This window comes from Sabethes cyaneus, chromosome 2 (assembly GCF_943734655.1).
Source record: "Sabethes cyaneus chromosome 2, idSabCyanKW18_F2, whole genome shotgun sequence".
NCBI lineage: Eukaryota > Metazoa > Arthropoda > Insecta > Diptera > Culicidae > Sabethes > Sabethes cyaneus.
Genome location: NC_071354.1, coordinates 245976241 through 245981897, shown reverse-complemented (window position 1 = coordinate 245981897; position 5657 = coordinate 245976241). Strand labels below are relative to the sequence as shown.

Sequence of the window (5657 nt, the reverse complement as noted above, 5' to 3'; positions counted from 1 at the left end):
GGTCTATATCGAAAATTTCAAGTTCAGCTAAGTAATCATTCTTCGTATTAGACACTTCTTCTCTTTACAAAAAAGAGTTTTCGTCATGACCAAGTGTAGAGTCAAATATAAGTTAAAGGTTTCGTATTCTATTAAGACGCTCCAAAAACTTCAGTCGATCATTGATCTTTAGGAAACATTACGTTGTGATTATCATTTAAGCAAATTGATCGTTCGGGCTCATTTTGGCGATAAAAAAAGTTCCGGAAACCAAGTGCAAAAACAATCATTTGACCGTTTTTTCATACTAATTCATTCTGCCTCATGTCGCCTGCCTCTTTATACTGTTAGTGCCGCATCTTAGAAGAAAACCAATAGTCGTTCTCCCGCTTAGCGATCGTATTGAAGAGTGTTTACTGCAAGATGGCGTAGGGACGATTCAAATTTCTGCCATTTTAGACTCAAACTCAAAAATTCCCCCCCGTTTTGCCGTCACACAAACTCAAAAAAAAATTTTTAAAAATGAAAAGAAGAGCATGTTGAAACATAAAGTGATTTATATAAATTGCTTAACCTTCCAAGAGTTTACAATATGATTCATAAACAAAAAGAAAATGACAGTCGCGTGCTTTCCCGAAAGGCTGAATTTAAAACTTCCCGACTTTTCCGGATAAACTAACCATCCCAGAAGTATTATAGAAAGATTTCACGTTTGTTTTGCTTATTTTCTCCCCCCGACGTGTCTACTCGAACTTTTTACCAATTTTCTTATCGAATTGCTGACTTCCTCATAATTTTATTAGTAAAAATTATTTCTTTGGTTTTTGATTTATGAGCTACGAACCAGACCCCGACAAACTGACTTCGAATTGCAAATCATCACGTATCAACGAAGCAATAAAGGTTTGGATTTGCACAGCTACGTTTCAAAACAGGCTTCAATCTGTGTCGGTGAGGCAGGTTTCTCTACTTCTACTATATAGTATTTAGTATAAATATTTAGTAGAAAGCTCGAGTCTTTGAATGCAAATGAACTATATTTGATTAGCTTATTCCCTTTTAATATAATGCATGATGTAATTAATTTAGTTAACATTGACAAATTTTGCATGATTTTCAATCGCTATCAGCTGAAACAATCACCAGTTTCAATTGAAGCTTATTTGAAAGGTTCTGTTCAACAAATGAAACAAGCCATTTCATGTGTGTTCTCTCGTACCTTCAGAGAATCAGCTTCAATTATATGTTTTGGTGTTGTTGGACCCTGCTACGAATTTCTAAGAGAGTCTCCTCAATACCACTTAAGTCTTATTGAAAAAGTAATCGAGAAATGATAAATCCAGTGATGCTAAGAACGTGGAACTCGTTCACACAGGCTTGAGAGGGCTTATAGAAATTGTGTAACGAACTCACGTGTATATAGTTATTAGGATTAATTTAATATTTGCCAAGATTACATTATTAGTATTATTAGTATTATTTGTAAATTTAAATATAGGTTCATTTTTCATGTCGCTACTCTCCAAGTAAATTTTCAATAAAAATCTGTGGTCGGCAATACCGCGCGCCGACGCACAAAATCAAATCAAATTTGCATACGTGCTGCTATCAGAATGATATCCCAGACGCTCGCTTACGTGCCTAATTTGCCTATCATCGCTAACTCGATCGAGGAGGTTGACCTGTCGATGAAGGCTGATGACCCGCCCGCAATCGGGAGAGTGTTTCACTTTGCTCTCTAACCTTGGGGGGTTGGTCGGGTTGACAAGATGCAAGCCGTGCACTGGAAGAAGATTGCTTTAACCGAAAATGCAACTTCGTACTTTCGAACACAGCGATAAAGAATTTCGTTAGGCAGGTTTCGATCAAGGACGGTTATCTGAGGATCACCTTGTCCTGATCTTTCACTTTAATCTGACCCGTGAAAGAGGCAGGAGTTGTCCGTAATTTTGACTCGCGACGTGATTGGAAGTAAAGGTAGTGAAACACATGAAGATTCTTTTTCTAGCCAGCTAAGCAGTTTTCCCCTTTCCCATAGATAGGCAGTGATAGAACATTTCGCTTTTTGAAAGTGCTACCCGTGTGCGACCGCAGTTCGTGCCTGCAAGTGTGCTGCGAGAGGTAGGGCACCTATTTTTGCCAAAAGGCGGTGTGCGTAAAATTGCGTGTGGTTTTCTTTTAAATTTTGGATGATAGATTCGCCACGGAACACGTCATCGACATCCTGCTACATTGTCAGCGACTTCTTCTGACCCCACCGTCAGCTTCAAGGTTTCCCGGCCCGCTACAACGCCGGACGAGGGTAGCGTCATCAACTTTGCGCCCTGTACGGGATAGGCTGGCCGAACAGCAATCGGCAGCATCCAACACACAGCAAACAACTAGCATCGAGTGAGACTACTAGCGTCGAGTAGAAAGCAGCCAATTTCGCACGCCGTGCGTCGTCAGCAGCAGGAGTAAATTTCGGGATCCGCGTGGCGCGGATCAGATAGATCGCGTATTGCCCAGGATAGCGATGGCGACCCCGCCATTTTGCTAAACCACATGGACCACCAAGCAGCGACTGTAAACCTCAAGTAAACCCCGGGTATTGAGTGAGTACTCTTTTTTTGAATTGTTGTCCATGCGCATGTGACTATTATACGGGCCGTGACCCTAACCAAACCAACAGCAGCCGGTTGGTAGCAATCCACCGCACCGCACAGCGAACGTACGTTCTTTTCTTTTTTTGCACACACCGCTAGCTAGAACAGAAGAAAGATGGGAAAGGATAGAATGAAATGATTAGGCCTAGGCAAGTGGAGAGAATCAATCGATCGAATAAACCATGTTAAGAAATGCGAAGTGGAGTGTTTGATGAATGCCAATTTTCTCAAATATAAATTTGTAGTAGTACGATAGAAGGCGCATTTAAGTTATGAAACGAACCTCCATGCAGTAGGCTTAGAAGGGATTTTTCATGTGTTCGGTTTGCGTTCCTTGTTAGTCTTTGAGCATTTTCTACTGGGGCGGCTGACTCCGAAATCAGCCAAGGACTCTCTTCAATCATTTTGCGGTCATTTCTAGGTGGAAACTGGACTTGGCCAGTGATGAGAATTCCCCGTTCATTTGTCTGTCTCTGCGAGTTCAAACGCTGCTGTTCTTAAGTGCCAGGTCTGTATCGTAGGTAAAGTTTTGTGACGTAGCCATACGGAGTATAGCGTCACGTGTTTAAGTCTGCCAACCCGCTTCCCTTCCCGAACTCGGGATAAAAGTGAACCTCTCCCTGCGAGGGTCTCAGGCTGGGCAACCGTTAATCTCGGTGGGTGGTCTCTCCTTCGGAGAGTGGCGCTTAAGCCACCCGCTTATTAATCGGGTAGCGAGCAGGCGGACCTGTTGCAATTGCCCAAAACAAATGCAAATGCGCACATTTGAATGCGAAACAAACCTGGAAGCATCCAAATGGGAACTTTAGCTCACAGATCGTTCATGTCTTGGTTGATGGACGACACTTTTTGGATGTCATCGATGTACGGTCGTTTTGGGGACCAAATGTCGACCCTGACTATTCATTCGTCATGTGTAAGATTCGCGCAAGGTTGTTGAACGCGGTGAGGTGGCGCATGTTTAATGTGGCACGTCCAACCAGAGAAAAATAGCAGATCAGCAGGAACAGTATAAAAATTATGCGCATTGACCAAGCTGTGGAGGAGAAGGATTAAAGTTTTTGGAGTGTCTTCTCAGAAAGACGTCTTTGCTTTTTTTCATCAGAATCCTGAAACCTGAAATTGAAGAAAAGAAGAAACTTTTCGAACTCTGAGTTCGAAAACAAACACTGATGAAGTCGTGGGTGAAATGCGTATCTGTTGGGCATAAATATATACAGTAGAATTTAATTTGGAATGGCTTCATTTGCCCGAGTCAGGAAATCGACTCAAGTGTAAAAACCATCGAGAGATTGCTCAATTCTGCCTATAAGGTGCTCTCCCGTATCCTGTTCTATAGACTTAGACCGTTAGCGAAGTCTTTCGTCAGCGAATATCAAGCTAGTTTTCATAACGAACGTCAGTTACTAGACAAGTTTCGGTAGTACAACTTGCAGACTCACCATCTGTTTGTGGACTTTAAGGCGGCTTACGATTCAGTTTAACGTAATGAGCTGTGGCAGACAATGTTAGTACATGGTTTTCCGGAGCTGATTCGTGCGACACAGGATGGGTCAAAATCATGCGTCAGAATAGCGGGTGAGACCTCAGCCACCTTCATGACGTTAGATGGACGGCAGCAAGTGCTTCACTCTCTAACCTGCTATTCAGCTGTGTCTTGGAAAGTGCAATACGAAAAGCAAACGTGGTAAGGAAAGGAACTATCATCACGAAATCTCACGTGCTTCTTGGTTTAGCGGATGACGTCGATATCATCGGAATCAATCGTAGAGCAGTGGAATAGGCCTTTAGGCTTTTTAAAGGGAAGCAGCAAAATTGGGACGGACTTACCATTAACACCGCCAAAACGAAGTAAATGGTTGTTGGCACGAAACGTGAGATTTCAAATAATGTTGGTGCCTAGCTGGAGCTGAATGGGGAACGATATGAAGTAGTGTAGGAATTAATGTGCCTTGTCACGTGTTGTCATGCTTGTGACTTGTGACAACTGACAACGATGTAAGCCGATTCGAGCTTTCTACGGATTATGTAGCCGGCTGAAGTCCCGTAGTTTGCAAATACGTACAAAACTGGCACTCTCCAAAATACTAGTCCTCCCGGTGACCATTTACCCGATTCACGGACATGCATCATGAGCGCTAATGAAAGCTGATCGACATAATGCTTGGGGTTTTCGAGCGTAAAATTCTGCGGTCAATACTTGGTGGTAAAATGGAAAATGGAGTGTAGCGCACGTTCAACTGGTGTTCCAAGACGATTGGAGGCAGCCCAGTACCGACACTGGACTGGAGGACCATAACTCATCCGGCGCAGGATCGGCAAGGGACCGTCGCTACTAAAGTAAAGTAAGTTTAAGTAAGATAAAGTTAAGATAAAGCTTAACGTGGGCTAAAGCGTCAAAGCAAATGCTGTGTCAACGCATCCGTCAGCGTCAATTTGGCAATTAAAAGACGTAGCTGTAACAGACGCAGTAGCTGTTTTTTTATGGGGCGAATTTAAAATTTCAACAATTTGACTTATTCTGAGCCTCACTTACTCTTTCAGTCACTTTTCTAAAAACTTAACCTTTTATTACTACATTACGCAACCCCTTCGCAGATACATATTAGGTCCATCATCATGTTTTAGTTTCCCGCTCGTTAAGTTTTTCATATTCCGATGATTCATTTCAAAGAACTGTTAGATTTGTGTTTTCACTACCGGTTCTCCGGTCGTAAAAGATTTTACTTTTTTGCATGAATCGTGTGATGCCGTTCGCAGCCTGAGTTTCCTTCTGCCAAGAATTTTCCTTTGGATTGGCAAACTCGGCTATGATAGAGAAAAAAGCAGGATAAAAGATAGCAAACAGTCAGTCAGTAGCACTGTATGTTGATGCACAACGTGTGTATGTGTATGTGTGTGTTTGTGTGTGTTTTTGTATATGGAATTCATTTGGCCTGATGACTGCTGTGCATGATCCCCGGTGGCACACTCTGCCCACGCATCGTAATACCGACCGACACCAGCCAGCATCCAAACGGACGAACATTACGA

The 5657-nt window shown here is 42.6% G+C and overlaps 1 long non-coding RNA gene across 1 annotated transcript; it reads left to right on the top strand.

Annotated features, from left to right (window-relative positions):
• The first annotated feature begins 1930 nt into the window (after nt 1-1930).
• LOC128733439 (uncharacterized) lies at nt 1931-2284 on the top strand. The gene is made up of 3 exons (XR_008411932.1): nt 1931-1956; nt 2018-2100; nt 2176-2284. It is a non-coding gene; the product is annotated as an uncharacterized LOC128733439 (long non-coding RNA).
• Nucleotides 2285-5657: the final 3373 nt, after the last annotated feature.